This window comes from Cupressus sempervirens, chromosome 10 (assembly GCF_028749045.1).
Source record: "Cupressus sempervirens isolate cs-2001-9-10 chromosome 10, ASM2874904v1, whole genome shotgun sequence".
In the NCBI taxonomy this organism is placed as follows: Eukaryota; Viridiplantae; Streptophyta; class Pinopsida; order Cupressales; family Cupressaceae; genus Cupressus; species Cupressus sempervirens.
The window spans coordinates 222,802,086-222,821,353 of NC_143127.1; the positions used below are offsets into that span (position 1 = coordinate 222,802,086).

Below are 19,268 nucleotides of genomic sequence, written 5' to 3' on the forward strand. Positions count from 1 at the left end.
TCTCTCGCAAGTACAATCTCTCTCTAGATTTCTACCTGTCTAGAGGCAAAACTTTATATATTTGATTTTTAATTTTAGAGACAAATCCCCTTACAAAATTTCTCAATTTTATTTCTTATATCATGCATGTGCAATAGTAGATGATGAAAATGTTGGACATGAGGAAATTGAAGATGAAGCAATGGATATTGAAGAGGGACAATCTAAAGGTTAGATAAAATTATATTTATTAGTTCATTTGTTATGTATATACACATATGTGGACCTAAAGAGAAGTTGTATCTTAAGTCTTTATTTTAATTTTTCTTACAGCCTGAGATCAAACAACAAATGAGAATGTTAATCTAGCTCAAAGTTTGAAGAGAAAAAATAATCATAGAAACATAGACCATTTAATTGAAATGAATGTGGAAAAATTGAGAGAATATGCTAGTCAACCTACACATACTACAAAGAGGAAATTGAATAAAAAGTCTAAGGAAATAATTGCACAATTTGAGAATCTTGATACAATGGAGAGAACTCAACTATTATCAATTTCACTTCTTAAAGATGAATTAAAAGAGTCGTTGAAACTATTGGGTATAGATACAAGTGTAAAAAAGAGGAAGAATTCTAAACTACAAAAAGATATTGTTGAAAGTATTAAGGAAGGGTTAGATTCCATTGGCAAAAATTCTAGATCTATAGATAAATCCATTGCACAAAGAGTGATACTGACATCTGTTTTAAATAAGAAATTATCGAAAAAAGGATAGATCTATCCACTAGCATCTCATATTGGATATAGTTGAAAGATGATATTACATTATCTAAAAAGGAGAAACAATTTCGATGATAGTACATTAGAAGGAAATTGAGCACTAATGTGTAGAGTTCCTCGATCTGATAGGAGTGTGGAAACAGTTAAGAACTTAGTCATTCAATTTTGGATTGACAATACTCATCCTTCACCAATTAGAAGAGATATTGTCAAGCAGAGGATTAGGCCTAAGGAGTATCTTCAACATGCAAAACATTGGTTAGATGTCACACAACATGAATTGTATCTCTAAAGATTGCACAAACAATGTTTGAAAGAATGAAACCCCTATTTTGTGAAGATAAATAAATCTTTTGAAACATTTTGTTGCTGATATCATGTTGAATTTGATTTTTACTATCAAGGGTTTAGAAAGATGATAGAAGAAAGTGGTGGTTCTCAAAATTCTTTTCATAAATGATCAAGCCAATTCATTACATCAATCTTATATGACAAACCAAATGATCATGCAATAGGTGAAATAAATTGCATAAGAGGAACTTGTGAAACATGTGGTATCCAAACCAAATTTCCTTTGAGAGATGAAGATATTGATATGATGAGGATGGTAAAATGTAAGAGATATAAGTACATAAAGTCAAAAGCAAAAGTTGGAAAAGAATCAACAAGATTGGAGTATGTAGAGGATGACATACCTGCTAGAGAATTTTTGTCAAATGTTCGTAAATTGATTCAACCATATATATGTCATGCTTTTTTTGCTAAGTGGAAAGCATAATAGTTTCAAACACTGAGAGAAACTTTCCCACTCGGGACAATTTTAGCTATTGTTGACTTTGCAGAGAATTACTCCTTCATTTCTCAAAAACAACTTCAAGCATAATACTATTATACAAAGTAGGTTAATATTATGGTTCAAGAGTCTTAACGACATGCACAAATTGATTTGGATGGTGTGGAAAGTACAGATCAAGCACAAGTCATTAAAAAAGAGTATCACTTTTACTTTTGTGATGACAAAGAATACAACACACATTTTTTGGAACATTGTTTTAACATTTTTTGATTATTTGAAAAACAAAGGCATAAAAATGAAAAAAAAACATTTCGTATGGTCATATGGATGTGCAACACAATTCAGATTAGCTAGACCATTTTATGCATTATGTAGATATCATTGATACCTTAATATACCACACATTTGAAGTTTTTTTGAGAGTGGACATGAAAGGGGGAGCATGATGGTGTAGGAGCTTGTATCAAACATGCTTTAAGAAAGTATCACATGGACTATAAGGGATATCACATTAATAATGCTCATGATGTGGTTGAGTGGCGTAAAATACATTTTACAATGCCAACAAATACAGATAACACATCATCACAAGCAGATCGAGTCCTACCATTCAAAGTGTTTTGGGAGGTATCAAGTATAAATTAATTTGAATATTATAATTGAATCAATTATATATTTAATACTTTATGTGATAACTAAATTATGGTACACACAGTGGAGGATATTGATTCGATCCTTTCAAAGCACCCACTTTTCACTTTGATTATTTCCCCTGCTCACCTATAATATAATTTCATCTAGTAGACTCCTGAAAATGTGATTCCTTGAATGTTTTAAAGGAAATATAGTCCAAACCCTAAGATCTAAATCCTAGTTTTTTTTACAAATCAATCTTTGCAACAATCAAAAAGGTAAATAAATAAAATATTGTTGCTTACAAAATTGAACATTGCATAAGATATGCCACCTTGAGTACAAATTATTGGGATTCCTTGAGTAAAAAGCAACAAGAAAAAATTAATTTGAGAGATCTATAATTGGAAATTACCTGCAAGATTTGGTAGTGCCCTAAACAGAATTTATTTTTGAAGCATCAACCTTTTTTCTTAATCGGATGAAGAATTAAAAATAACATCAATCCTTGTCACTTTAGATGTTGCAGCATTAGGTTTATAGTTGTTGCTTCAACTTTATCTTATCTCTGATTAAATGATTTTTTCCTCTACTTGTAACATGTGATTCCTTCTACGCTGTCAGTTTTTCAGAATTTGTATTGGATATCTCTTCTCTCTTCAAATCAGAAGCATATTTTCACATAATTGTATGGCTATCGAATTCGAACGAGGAAAGAAAGACCACATTCTTATTATTATTTACTAGCAATCACACCTTAGGGTGGAATATGGATTACTCTAAAAAATGGCGAGAATTAAAGAAGTAGCGAATCAAGCAAATAAATCAATATTTCCTAGATTTGTAAATCATTCATTTTCAAGACAACACTAATATCAACAATCAGTGGCAAATAAATTTTTCCCTAATAAGGGTTTGGCTTTTTCCCTATCGACATATAAGCAACAAGGAGATAGGCTAAAATGAAAACAAGTGATCCATTATATTCCGATCAGCAACAAATTTGAAACTTTAAAACATGATCATTCAAAGTCAAACACATTTATTGCCCTAGTTAAACAACATGAAGCCAGGGATAGGAAAATGACAAAGCTAAATATAAATCCATGTGAAAATATTAATGGTTGGCAAGTTGTAATTTCAAACAGGAATTAAAGAAGAAATGCGTCGCAAAAAAAAGAGGCCAATGATGGAAGAAAATAAATATCCTCAGAAATAGTCTACCAAAATTATCAAACCAGTAGAGGAAGAAATGTGAATGGCAAAATCAGTTACTTTCCTAGCAAAAGTGGACAAAAATAGTAAGCTAGAAATATATAAACCTACCAAAATGTATGAAGCTAATTGTATTTTGCTAGGGTAGAAACAACAACAAGTAGACTAAGAAAAAGTACTTAGGGTTTTCGAGAAAAATAAAAAAAATCTGTATACCACCACATAAAAGGGAGAACCCTTTTACATTTCATCTAATATATCCACAACCATTTGAGAACCCAATTACTCGTGACCTTTTTCCTAAAATGATTACCTTCACTAACATTATTAGCTACTACAAAGCATTAGTTAAATTTTCAAAACAATGAGAGCAATGAGTTCATCAAACATATTGAAGAAAATCATAAACACATACCAAACCCCAATATTACACTGAAACCTGCAATATACTTCAAACATTCCAAAAGAACACAACAACAAGCAATAATTTTGTCGACGTTGTACACTACTTATTTCTTGATTTGAAACCCTTCAATAATTATTTTTTTGAAACCCTTGCATCATTAGAAACCCTTAACCGAAAATCATATCACATTTCAAAGATTCTCTTTTACATTTCATCTATATAATTTGAAATCATTTGAAACCTCTATTTATCATTCCTCTTTTCCTCTAAAAATTAAAAACACATAACAAACCCCAATATTTTGCTAAAACCTGCAATGTACTTCAAACATTCCAAAAGAACATGACAACAAGCAATGGTTTTATTGACACTGTACATTACTTATTTCTTGATTCGAAACCCTTCAATATAATTAAAAAAACTTGAAACCCTAAAACCATTAGAAACCCTTAATCAAAAATTATATCACATTTCAAAGATTCCCTTTTACATTTTATCTATATATAATTTGAAACCATTTGAAACCCTATTTATCATTCCCCTTTTCTTCTAAAATTATTAAAAATAGACCAAACCCTAATATTATGTTGAAACCTACAATGTACCTCAAACATTCCAAAAGATCAAAACAATAAGCAATGATTTTATCAACATTGTACACTACTTATTTCTAGATTCAAAACTCTTCAATAGAATTAAAAAAATTCAAACCCTTAAAAAATTAAAAACCCTTAAAAAATTAAAAACCCTTAATCGAAAATCATATCACATTTCAAAGATTCTCTTTTACATTTCATCTATATAAATCAAAACTATTTGAAACCTCCATTTATCATTCCCCTTTCCTCTAAAAAAATCCTCTATTGCCATTTAAGGCAGAAGAAAACCCTTAAAAAATTGACATTTTAACAACAATAAACAATGATTTTGGTAAACCCTTCAAAGAACCCTAGAAAAGCTTGAAACATTCACAAATTACACAATATAAATCAATGATAAAAGACCCTTGAAGCAATCAGTGAATCAAAACCATTAAATCATTACAAACTCTTCAATCATTATAAACACATACAAAACTCCATCTTTCTCATAAAACCTGCAAGATACTTCAAATTATTACTCAACATTGTACACTTTTTCTTTACCATTATCTTAAATTACTACTTTCTTTCACATTACACACAATCATTTCACATTGAAACCCCAAAGACATAAAATAGAATCTACAGGATAATCATGGATACACTAAGTGAATGATAAATAAGAGCAAGAGTAAACACACAAAAAATGACATATTGCTCTTGAAACCTGTAAGATACTACAAACATTCACAACACAATAAAAAGCTTTGATTTTATCAACATTCTACACTATATCTTTACCATATTCTCAAATAATTACTTTCCCTCACATTACATGCAATCATTTCATGGTGAAACTCCAAAGACATACAATGAAAATTGTAGGATAATCATGGAGACACTAAGTGAATGATACATAACAATGAGATATTGTTACTTGTGTTGCTCGGATATCAAAATTGTCTCAATTCTTGCCTTTTTGAGCTATGGTTATTCTTAGAATATGCCTCGTTTTAAGCATTAAAATGGTCACTTACTCTTAGAGGTTTTGAGAAATTATGCCCTTTAAATATCTTTGGCTCGTTCCCAGCTCCGTCCAGCACTTCAAAATTTTAAAATCCAGCTCTCGAATCAAAAGTTGTCGCAAGTTAATGGAAGGAACCAAAATACGTTTTTTCAATCAAAATCTTAACCATTAACCTTTAAAAAGGTTAAGGTTTGGGGTCCAAAACATGTGTTTCACTTTGAAGCCTTGACCTCTCCATCAAAAAGAGGTTAAGATAAATTACCAAAACATGTATTTCGAACCATTAACCTTAACCTCTTATCCAAATAGGTTAAGGTTAGAGGTTCAAAACACGTATTTCCTTCCCCATCATTAACCTTAACTTCTTGTCTCAAAGGTTAAGATCGAGCTCCAAAATACGTATTTTGGAGTTGGTTATTAACCTCTCTGATCAAGTTAGTAAAAGAAGAGAATTGAAAGGATGAATCATTGGCTAATGCTAATGCTAACTATTCAATTGGAGATAATCCAACAAAGCTTCAACATAGGAAATTGCGACAGCAAAGAAGAGAGAAAATAGTGGCTGATCTCATTCATTAGGATGACGAAGAAACAACGAACATTGAAAATGCAGCTATCACAAGATCTAAAGCAATGGATTTAGCATATATGGGAAAATACAACATTAGGAGATGTGACTATGAGAATGACAATGCAGATTCCATAGTTAAATTGATTAGAGATCAAATAAGTATGGCTTGGGTATATACAAGCATTGCATGGTCTAGGAATAGCCATGCTATTTATAATGAGTTAATGAAGTGAAGTAAGAAAAGCCAATGTGTACTAGGTGAAGTGAATTTAGATTCAAAACTACCTCACAGTGCACCTTTAAAAATCAAGGCAATGGGTTAGTTTCTGTCCAGAGCTAGAGAAAAATTATATGATTGTGCTACCATAACCAAAAAGTTGCAAGCCATGCTTTAGTCTGCAAAGCAACAAGTAAGAATGTTGAAAAAGTAGAGTACATTCTTAAGTCAACTTGCAAGAAAAACTATTCCAAAAGGTGTTAACTGTTTGTCAATGCGATTAACGATCGATAGCTACTTGCTTCCACTTGAAGAACGTGAACCTGTATTGGGAATTTGCAGCGCAAAAATATGCAAGGAAAATGCTCCTGCTTTGAAAATCTACATTCATATAAGCATGTATCATGATTGAACCAAGGTGTATCTAAAGAAGCCACAGTCAAGGCACATGACCAGTTTTATCCCGCGACTTTCCTGCATCTTCCAACTTGTAACACTCAATGCGGATGCATCAAGAACAATCTCTCAAACTCCATGCACAGAAAGCGATTCATTCCTAATCCATGACGTGTAATGGAAGTGTAGACAAATACATGGGACTAAACTTGACATGTTTGATGAAATGCGCAATTAGAATGTGAACTGAATCCCATACAACTGGTGGGTGTGACTGAATGATCTTCGTCGATAACCATATGAATGTCTAGTGCGAGCTCAGAACATGGCGATTCTTAGGTTAAATTAATTCAATGGGATTGGAAAAACTACTCTAGCTGATGATGTTTATGCAAATATTGGCCTTCAAAGCCACAAGAGTTGTAGGATTCATATGGAGCAAGATTGTACAAAGAATGTTCTTAAAATCCTCCAAGAACATATTTTGAACAGATTGTTCCACTAGAATGTGATGACTATGACCAAGGTCAGGGATTGATTTGATTTCTTTCCAAAGACTTTCGTGATCAACCTCTTTTTCTCTACATTGACAATGGTCTCCGTGAGGAAGACCTCAAGGAACTTCTTCCTAAGGACTTGGGTAGTTATTCACCACCCAAAAGCAGAATACTTGTCACCACCAGAAATCTCCAAGAGACGAACATATTTCTACAAAGGATTGGCATAGGCATGTTGTTTTCCATACTTTGCATCATAGATGACAAATCTGTTACCAACACTTCATGAGTCCTCACCTCAAATGAACAAAAAGAACAAGGTTGTACAAAATGGTAGAAGGTGACATGAAGTGTTGGCAGGAGCTCTATGAGCGACATCTACATGACAAAAATGAACCGATTTAGGGTAAATTAGTCTTAGTAAATGAGTTAACCACAAGTAGTAACGTGATCATTCTTGAATGGTAATAGGGTCAGTTGTGGTTAAGTTAGGGTCACGATGGGGTGTAATAACATGAGGTTTTGATTTCAGCTAGGAACAATGTGTTTTAATTAAAATGACCTCATCACGACCTTTTCTACTAAGTGAGCGGATTGACATTACAAAGTGAACATTCATTGACACAGAAACAATTGCTTATTAGATTAATACGTGCTTTTTTAAGCCTAAAAGGGAAGGGTAATTGGGGGGTGTTGGGTGCCGGGTTCTGGGCCACCCAAAAGAGATCTGAAAAAAGATTCCACACAAGAACACATTTCTTTCTATCAATATACAACAAAGGAGCCAATATAAAAGAGATTCAACATATCTCCTCATTCACGGTTGTTAAAATTAATTAACTCATTTATTTTATAAATTAAATTTGAATTGACATCTAGCTTGACATAAGTAATAGGGGCACGGTAACGTCAGCAGTAGTTGCTAGCCAGCCATTAATTTGGTCTTGTCAGCTGCCAAAATCTGTACTTCCAAGTTTTGTTTGATAAAATGTGATGAAAGTACACTCTGATACCATTTGATGAAGGGCCACACCACCCTTACCAACTCATACCCAAAAATGCCACAATATGAAGACAAGAGATAACAAAATGCTTCAAACAATTTTATTATACTTGAAATACAATAGCAATTACAATAACATTTTTGCAAGATCTCCCAAGATCCAATCCAAACCCAAGCTAGTCCAGATCCACACTCTAATAGAAACCTCCAAGATCTCAACTTGTGCTTGCAAGCCACCAAACAACTTCCTTGTTTGTAAACCACAGTCACTAGCTTTTCTCCAACTTTATCTAAGATCCAAATGTAAACTACCTCACATTCGGCGCTCTGTGTACACACTCACAACTTCGTCACAATCCTGCTGTAAATTGCCTCACATTCGGCGCTCTGTCCACAGACTTAAGAAAAATCACTCTTCACTTCCTCTTTCTCTTTCACACCTTGAAGCCTTCACATCTTCTATCTTTCACACCTTAAAACTTTTCCTTCCAAAGCTTTCCACCTTCCAAAGCTTTCACACCTTGAAGTTTTCACCTTCCAAAGCTTTCACCTTTCCAAGCTTCACCTTCCAAAGCTTTTACACCTTGAAGCTTTCACCTTCCAAAGCTTCCTTCGAGCTTGACTAGAAATGCTCATATACATTGATTAAATAGGCACTTACCACCCCATGCATGATTTATCCACAACCTTCCAAAATTGCACAATATTCACAACCTTCTACAATATCCACAACTTTCTAGAATTCTATCAACACACTTCGATAAATGAAATGACAGCCATTTTTTTTTTTTTTTACTTTTCTATTTTTTGCCACCTATGCACCTTGAAAATTGAAATTCCTCCTTTTTTTTCTTTTTCTCCTTTTTCCATTTTTATTTATTTATTTTTTCCTCTACTTTTTGTCACTTTCTTTCTCCTCCAATTTTTTTTTTTTATTAAATTTTGTCGTGCAAGATACTCTGCATCAAAATGTCCGGCTCCATTTTCTCCCAACGCAGTGAGCTTTGCACCTGCCAATTGTTGGAATGTCACGGGGCAACCTTGTTTTTCGAACTTTCTGTCAATCATTTCTACAAGTTCTGCATTTTGTGAGGAATATGGCTCAAATGAAGTTTGATTCTATATAATGCTGTTGCAGCCCTACTCACCGCGGATGAAAGGAAAGTGAATGAATAAGAGGAAGAAGAAGAAGGGAGATGGAGCATGTGGTGGAGGCATTCCCTCAACTAGAGGACCGATCTCAGCATTTAGGTAACTCTGGAGTTTCTTCACTCTGTTGCCCTAGGTATAGCTATTGGTATTTTCAATAGATATTTTCTATTATTGTAGGTCGATTTGCCTATAGTGAGAAGAGAACTCTCTGTAGCTTTAGCTTTCATTTGTTAGGGTTTCCAGACCAATGGGAATGGAAATATTGATATAACTCCTCACATTGCTTTTCTAGTTTAGTATCTAAATCTATTTTGCAATTCCATGTTAACTGCGGAGTTAACTTTCCCTCACATTAACTCCAGAGTTGAATTTTTTTCATGATTTTGTTTACTTACCATATTTAATGAGGGATCTTATCTGATGCTTGTGTTTTTGTTATCATCATTTTGCCTGCCTGTACAAGTTTTTCTCTGCAACCTTTCAGATGAATCTTAAACATTTCGGTGAGGGTTGTATAGGGGCCCAGAGCTAAAGTGAAAAACTATATTAAAATGGTTAACTATTATATTTAGAAATTCTACAAGTAGAAAGCAATCAAAAGGGAGGTCTGTAAAACTCCCGTGCTCTGTAATCTGTCAACACCCAAAACGATCTTCACAGGGCAGCACTTGTCTATTGTGAATTCTGCTCTTATTTTTTCATCCAAGGCTTTCGTTGTTACTAGTGACAGTAGGAAGTGAGCAGGCTTGAGAAGTTTGTGTAAGCATGGTTGAATTTTGTGTTAATGTGATATAAATATTTAAACATCTTTTTGGTTAGTGGGCAGAGTTGATGCTCTTGGTCTGGTATGATGTTATGCAACATAGCTGTTGATATTTTGTGATTATCAACAGAACATATATTGTCCACCGAAATTCGGCAAATTAAAATATTTTCTAGAGATATCATTACATCCCTAACATTGACAACAGTACCAAAAAGAAAGAACATTGACAACAATAGCCTGCTTTTTGTTCAGTTGCCAAATCCTCTTCTTTTATGAAAAATAATTTAGAATTGCAATGACAATAAATCTGCATTGCATTAGTAAATATTATCAAACTAATCCTGTCCATTAATTAACATGATAGGTAAAGAATTAGACTTGGTTCATGCACAAAACATATGAATCATGCTTTTGTGCATTACATTTATTTTACTATTTCTATAATAGATCCTATCTCTCATTCTACAATGGTCAACTCTAAAGATGATTTTACCTTCTTAGCACTCCCATGATGGATTAATGCCAAATCTAGCTTTGATAGGACAATACAATTAAGAAATCGGCGGAAATGTCATACATAGAATAGAACAATTGAAATAGAAATATTAATAATTATTGTTAGCTACTTTTTTAGTCAAAATGAAGATTACCTCTAAAAAGATCCCAAACTAATAACCAATTTCTACAATATTCAAATCTAACAACTTTTGGCACGGGTAGACACTTAACTAACTCAAACACTTTTGACTCAATTTCAACTTCACCTTCTCTCAGTTTTGTTTTTTTTGGATGAATCTGAGGCTCCAATTTCTTTTGCCTTAGGATCAATTTCAACTCCACGATCTTTCAACTTTTTCTCTTTTTGACTGATTACATCCCAAATTGCTTTTCCTATTGTGAGTTATGTAGATCCATGAAAATGATTGCTAGTATTCTGATGGGATGAATATGTAACCTATACACTGCTACACTGATTTTTTCCTGATATTTCACTAACTCATTTGGCCTCTTAATATTAACTTTTGGCTCACTTTCACTGAGCTTACTAAACTAGATGTGGCTTTTGGATCAATTTCAATTGTAGATTGCTCTTTTGCTTTGGACTTAATTTCGCCTTCTCCATCTCGGTGCTTTTCCCCCCTTTGGATCAATCTGGATCCCCATTCTTTTTCAATTTGTCTTAGTATCAATTTCTATCTCAAATAGCATTGCAACATCATTTGATTTATTTTCATTTTCATCTTCCATAACTTTTCTTTTTCCAAGTTGCATAGATCCATGGAAATGATTTGTGGTCTTGTGATGGGATTGATCTTGTACTTGATCTGAATTGGCTTGAGATGCACTCTGAACTTTTCATCAGAAGTGAAAGAATCTTGAAACAGTTTTTTAGTTTCTCATCATCTTGCTCTTTCAACTTCATGCAAGCTATATCATAAGCCTCAAAAGCTTCTTCTCTAGTCTTGAATGTAGGCAGCTATATTTGTGCTCCCCAATGGTCATTCTTTAGAGATACTTCATTGGACCCGATTGATATGTTTTCTTTGTCACTCTGATGTTCTGAAATAGCTTGAATCATGAGCAAAGAATCAGGGCTTTCATTAAGTCTCTACTTCATTAAACCCTTCATGCCCTCTTCATCTTGCTCCAACAACATCATTGAAATCTGCAACAACTAAAAAGTTAAGAATCATAATCTGCAATCTAATTATTTTCAACTTCCTTTTTGTTTCTTTTCTGCTCTCTATTTGATAAAAATACCAACTTAAATCACCATTCCTGCATACCTCCTCCATTGCAAACTGGAACACTTCCAAGCCGTGTTTGATATTTCACCATCACTCAATCATTCAAAATAATCCTCAACACTGTTATTTTCCTTATGCACACAGTGTGTCACCCTCCATCATTACATGCCATGCAGCCCTCAATGTTGCCTTCTATGCTACTAATAGCATTCAATGGTTTATGGCCATTTCAGGATTCAAGCCAAAAGTTTTTCCTTCCTCCCATCATTGATCTTCCATGTTAAGTGCTCTGTAATGGTTTCTTGCTTTCCTATAAGAACTTCCTTACCATTGAGCCCCCCTGAGACTTTGTCATTGTCAGAATCCTACTGGCATTAGTGTCATCCATATACTTGCTTGAAAAAATTCTACACCATACTCGTTCTGGTTCGCTCCTAGAGTGGCATTTTGCACGCTCATCCTTCTAAGCCCTGCACCACCTTTCGCTTCCACCTAAAAAGCCTTCTTCCAATGAAAGTATGATTTTCTTCTCCATCAATCCTTCCCACAAAAAATTCTTTAAAAATAATTTCATATCATCCACCATTTTGCTAGTGATTTGGAAAATAAGACAGCATAGATGAGTACTGCAGATACAACTGCTTTTTATTATTGTTATTCTCCTCAGCAAGGATATCCGCTTTCTTTTTTAGGTTGAGGCCTTGCCCCTACAATTACTAACCACCTCCTCCTATTGAGAAGACCGGCATGCACTTGAAAAAAACAATGCCCTTAAATTTACTTTTAGTGATGGGACAGAGGTGATACTGAAGCCCAAGATATTGGCTATCTGTTTTTAGGTATAAGGTATAAGAGAAAAACGACCGGCACTCAAAAAGAGCAATGCACCAAATCTCTTCATATCCTCAGTGAATACTAATATCTGATTTTAGTAACATAATTTTGATCCTCTCTTTATGCTGTGGATAACCTCATTTGTTACTGTGATGTTTTTGGTGATCTCACTCTAGAAGCCTTGATCTAGGATCAAGGTTGGCTAGGTAGTCTCAACCTAGGACCAGAACAACTAGACTAACACTAAGATCCAATTACCTAGGGCATTGAGACTTTGGTTCAATTTAGGTACATGATGATTATGATTAAGATTATGAAGTCTTACAATATATATTAAGATTCATCACTATACTATTGCATAAAAGTTATATTAAGTTTAAAATGAGAGGGAAAAACATCTAGGAATTTACTTTTCACCTTTACATTTTTCAATCACTTTGATGTGCATATATGAGCTACCATGAACCACGTGTGTTAAAATTAAACAAGTACTCAACATGAAAGTAAATGGGAAAAGATATTGATATGGGTGATATTTCATTTTCTCTCAATGTAATAAGAGATCTATCTTCGTCATCAAATTCCACTTATGCTAGCAAGATTGATCAATTATTTTCTATCAATGTTATTAATATTAAAATGAAAATATAAATAAATTTCAATAACAAATGAGAAAATGAAGACGTGTATAACTTGTAAAGAATCATTAAAATTTTAAAAAGATTATGTTGGTTGCTTTTTTTTCATAATGACCATCTGACATTTTCCATGAGCTTTTACTAATTCTGTGAATTCATAGTATTTCTATATCAAAATTATGACCTCTGATTCCTCAAGAATCAAACATGTAACCAATTGGACATATTCACCTTATTGACAATCGCTGCTGTTTTGTCCAGAAATATAAGGTCCTTTTAATTGATACTTTTCCATGAATTTTTACTATTTTTCCAAAAGCAGTTAAGGACAATATATAAATGTTTTATATTTGGGAGAATTGAATTTCCCAAATTACTCATCATGTCAAACATTTATGAGAATTGAACTTTTTATGACTCTTTAACATATAAATGTGGTGTTGAGGAGATCTAAACACCCAATTACTTGACCATACTTTGAATATTATGTTTATAATGACGTTTTTTATGGTTCATTTTGTTTTAAAGCTTATATTTCCATTACTTCTTAGTTTTATTACTTTAGCTGTCATTTTCCCAAAACATTTTTTTTACAATTTATGAATTTTTAGATATGAGGCAAAATGAACTTATGTCAGCTGTTGATGACAATATTGGGGTGTTGTGAGGTAATGAACTCATAACTCCTTGTCGGCCTTTGACCATATTCTTGTTTATAACTGCCATTTTTTGAGTTGATATAAAAATTTCTGTTACATCCCAAATTTTGACCTAAATTTTAAATTTATTTATAGCCATTAGATTGAATGTATTTTCTTTCATAATCATATGAAGAGGGTAGTTAAATATATCCGTTGTATTCATTATGTTAACTGTTTAATGAAGATGGTTGTTATCCATTATTTGTCATGTGATGTTTAGCAATTGCTTGATTTTGGAATTATGGTTAATAATTAAATTCTTTATCTATATTAAATGCTATTATGGAACTTGTTATTATCGTGGAAATATTGCACGGGTGATTGTAGGAGAAGATGAAGGGGAAAGGCATTGCTAAACAGGATCAACAGAATGAGATACTAGCTTAGTACAATTATCAGGTTGACAAGTATGACCTTTAATTGCCTTGGTAAGGACCTAGCGACTTGAACATCAGGATACAATCGATGGAACCACATGTGCTAGCTATTAAATAAACATTTAAAACATAAATTATATTAATTAAAAATAATACGTACCTCAAATGCTTTTTGATTGATTTTTTCCACCACATCATTATATGTATACCTATGTACATGCACATAGATATAGGAATAAAGTGACACCATAATATTATTTTTATAAATAATATGATGCCACCTCATAAGTATATCTACGTGCAAGTAGATAGATATAAATTATAATTATCCTCGATTTATAACCTTCAAATCTTTTTCCATATTTATTCATTTTTCTTGCTAAAAACCAAAATGAACATTTGGCATATTTATTTGGCGACCAAGAGCCAAGTCTCTTCTTTATGAGTTACAACTTTTTAGAAGCCAAAGAGACTTCAATACCTTTTTATTTTGAGCCTAGAGAGATCATGAGCATAAGGACATATCACCCGACTTCTTTCATATCACCCAACTTCGGTTTCATAACACTCGATACCTTTGCAAATATCGCACGATATCTCTGTAATATACCACTTGGTAATCATTGCATTTTCCTTCTACGATTTCCCTTTTATATTGATGTTCTGCTGCAAACGTGATTGATAATCAAATTGGGATTTGCATGAAAGATTTCTTCCGTGAAGAGTGGGGCTGATTGTTAGCGTCTAGCAAGACTCCATTTCTTTTTCAAATTTTACCAAGTTATGTGGTTGTCCATATTCCAAGCATTGCGATATGTTTTATTATCAGTTATTGCTGCATTCCGATTATTATAGCAGTAAGACACAGTTTCATATTATGATGCAAATCATCTTGCTTAAATGCCATTGGTTAGACCCTCTCTAGGATAGAGCTATTATGATGAATAAAAGCCAAGTAACCATGACATGATATCGTATTTTATTTATGCCACTAAAAGTTTGAAACAAATGATATTTATTCTGCAAGTCTTAAAGATTTCATTTTTCAGATCATAGATTGTGATAAGATGGAAACATATAATATTCATATATCAGTTGACGATCAGCAGACAGAGCTGATTGCTTTGAGATTCAAAACACCTAGGACTCGCTGGCTTTATAGCCATGAAAAAAGTGAAGAGGTGAGATGGAATCTGCAATAACATGGAAATCAAAGTTAGACATGACATAACAAATCTAAATTAATTTCATTTAATAGCTCATGCTTGCTCATACTATTGTTCGCTTGTTGTCAAGTTGAGCTATCGTGATTAGGTCATTGAACCCATTAGAAAACTTTGGCCAAGCTCGTTTAAGACATGTTTGCCATCTATGATCACTTGATGTCAGTAGAGCTAGTTATTCAGACATGTTCATCCATAACTGTGCGAACATTCTAAACAACGGATTGGTCAGGTGGCTACACTAAAAGTATCCCAAGTCTGATCCTAGGGTAGGGAGGGCCTTTCTATTCAATAGATTGTGTGGGGATAAATATGGTCCAAGGTTGAGAGGTCAATCCTAACTCAATGCTTCTCCTCTTATCGAAAGCCGAGGCTTGCACAACCAATTAAAGACTCACCAGATATTTCTCGCATGTTCTTCTTTCTTTATCATGTTATGAATTTATTTTACTTATATGCAAGGAAAGATAGTAAATTGTTATTTTAGTTATATCAGTTGATTGTTGTTACAGTTATTTCAGTTGAATGTTATCATTCGGTTAATCGTTATTACAGTTATTTCAGTTGATCATTGTTACAGTTATTTCAGTTGAACGTTATCATAGTTATTTTCAGTTAATCGTTACTACAGTTATTTTAGTTGATTATATTTATAGCTATTTCAGTTGAGCTTTGCTATCTCAGCTAATTGTTGGTAGTTAAAAGCAGTTAATGTCTCATGAGAATGAATTCAATGTATATTGTTCAATAATTAGTTGAGGAAAACTCTTTCTAGATTACCTTTATTTTGTTATGAAAATTGTTTGTTACAGTTTTTATTGTTTTGCCAGAGTAGTTTAGTACAATTAATGAATTTTCAACAGTTTAATGAAGCCTGACAAAAGTAAGAAATGAGAACAGGGTAGTGTCTGGTTGCCTAAAATTGTAATTATAAGTTGTTCTTTGATAAATGTCGAGCTCTCATTTTTTCACACACAGTTAGAATACTAGAAAAATTATGAGATCGACTTTGCAAATGCCCATTCTATGGAGTGTCGATTGTATCAAATGTCACAAGGCAATGTTTTTTTGAGTTTTCTGCCAAACATTCTATTGATAATTTCTTTTAAATTTTTTATTTTTGTGGTTCTGTATTCAATTCATTTAGGACACCAAAAGTGGGGTTTTGCTTGGTGCAGCAGCTTCTTCACTTGAACACTTAGTTGACATGCTTAAGTTTCAGGAATTTGCGTTCACGTATTTATTGCAGGTCTTTCAATTTTTAGGTCTGTAACAGGTCTCAAACTACTCATGTCTTTTGCATGTATTGCTCATCATTCAAAATGGTGCAAGGAATTTTAAATCTATACACCAGTGAACAAATGTTTGGCATTTCATTTCTCTGCTTCTTTTAGCTGAAAACATATCTCTCTTAAATTGTAGTGAACAAGAACCAAAGATTGCAAACAGATAGTGCAGTGAGGAAACAGTCATTGACAAACTAATCAAACCAGAAAACATCTGAGGCATGCAAGTTGTATGCCGAAGTACCTTCAGAGTCCAGAGTATCTTGAAAAACTTGGAGCTAGGAAAACAGTGGGATTTCATGAAATTATGCAATATTGAACATATTATTTCCATGGCTTCATAAAAATATTCAATCTAGACTAGGATAAAGAGCCTAGAGGTCTAGGTTCTACACAAGAAAACAGTTTCCCACATAAAATTCATTTTAAGTTCTTGTCAGAGAATTTAGCTCTTTAGTGGGATCTGTTGGGCTTACTAAATTTTTATATGAATATGAATTTAATTCTTTGTTGTAATCGACACAATTTTATAAAAAAAACTGCACAGTTTATTCAAAAAACATTCTTTCTAATTCTGTGTTGTTTATTTTCCACAGAGGTTGTGTATGGAACAATGCATAACTGGGTTTGATGAAAAAGTTGTTTTGATCCAGTGAGGAGGTGAAATAATGAAAGTCAATTGAAAATGAAAATAAGGGAACAATGAATTGTAGATGGTTTGAATTGCAGTCAATTCGAAGGAGCCTATGGGAAAAACTCTTTTATGAAGCATATGTCTGTGAAGAATATCCATAGTTATGGTTAACAATTGTGTGTGGTTTTCCGAATGTCTTCTAGGAATAAAGTTGATGTTGAGAAAAGAATTATGCATGTCATTAATGAAAGATCATTGATAGTATTTGAAAAGTCACATTTGACACCATTGTGTGCGCTGTGTATAATGACTGTGAGCTTCTGTGAGTAACTGAAGAGTTGCCATTGACATAATATATCAAGTTTATTCAAAAAACATTCTTTCTAATTCTGTGTTGTTTATTTTCCACAGAGGTTGTGTATGGAACAATGCATAACTGGGTTTGATGAAAAAGTTGTTTTGATCCAGTGAGGAGGTGAAATAATGAAAGTCAATTGAAAATGAAAATAAGGGAACAATGAATTGTAGATGGTTTGAATTGCAGTCAATTCGAAGGAGCCTATGGGAAAAACTCTTTTATGAAGCATATGTCTGTGAAGAATATCCATAGTTATGGTTAACAATTGTGTGTGGTTTTCCGAATGTCTTCTAGGAATAAAGTTGATGTTGAGAAAAGAATTATGCATGTCATTAATGAAAGATCATTGATAGTATTTGAAAAGTCACATTTGACACCATTGTGTGCGCTGTGTATAATGACTATGAGCTTCTGTGAGTAACTGAAGAGTTGCCATTGACATAATATATCAAGTTCATTTTAAAAATAAGTATTTTTGTCTACTTAAATGAATCATGCACATATACATGCATGCAAGTGAAATCACCAGAACAAGCCGTACCTATTTACCCTGCAAGTGTTTTCTCCTTATCAGTCACGAAAAAAAATCTCTCAACAACTCAAATAAGTGAATCATGACTCGGTATCATGCGTAGCATTATTTAATTTATGCAGGCAATATAGTCTATCAGGTTAGCAATTTTAGGAACTTTCTCACTGCTACAGAGTGGATGTATTTACGATGGTTGTTGGAGACAATATTTTATTTTTGTCTTTAACACATGTTTTTATTTAATTAATATTTTAAAATTTTTTAATCGCATTAGGTAGAGACAAAAGGAAAAGGCAGTTTAGGTATGAGTATTAAGTTTCACATAATAGCGGCATCATTTCGTTTTCTCCAGCTCCTGGCGCCCAAACTAGACCTCTTCTGCTATGACGAACTCATCAAACTGTTGCTTCTTCTAGAATCAGCGGCAAGCATTGAGGCATCATTGACGGTAAGGTTCATCATGCAGTTAGTTGTTCAGATTTTATATGTGAACATGCATCAATACAAATTTTTCCTATGCCCTAGCCACCTTCATGACCGTTCTCAATGCAAGGGCCCTTCATGAAGTGGGTTTTCCCCTGTATCTGTACAAAACCCATTCTGTAAGCTTTTCATCCCAGTCGTAATCAACCTTTTACCCACCGCCTCACTTTTTTTTCCCCCTCATGGTCATCCAACCGTGCGCAGGGAATTGATATTTAACATGCATCTTTCTGTCTATAAAATTGACATTCATGGTGCTAACTTTGTGAAAAATGCCTACTGGATATGCAGGTGGCTTTGAGTGTGAGGAGATTCAACTAAGGGATTTTCCATTTTTTAGGGGACTTGAATTATGCAGGCAAATCTCCCATGAATTCTTTGCACATTTTTTAATTTTGAATTTTAGATTTTGTAATTTATTGTTTGAAACT

At 33.3% G+C, this 19,268-nt stretch overlaps 1 long non-coding RNA gene across 1 annotated transcript; it reads left to right on the forward strand.

The window, feature by feature from the left end:
• The first annotated feature begins 9,034 nt into the window (after nt 1-9,034).
• On the forward strand, nt 9,035-17,740 carry LOC149533434 (uncharacterized). The gene is made up of 2 exons (XR_016357717.1): nt 9,035-9,356; nt 17,427-17,740. It is a non-coding gene; the product is annotated as an uncharacterized LOC149533434 (long non-coding RNA).
• The last annotated feature ends 1,528 nt before the right edge of the window (nt 17,741-19,268 follow it).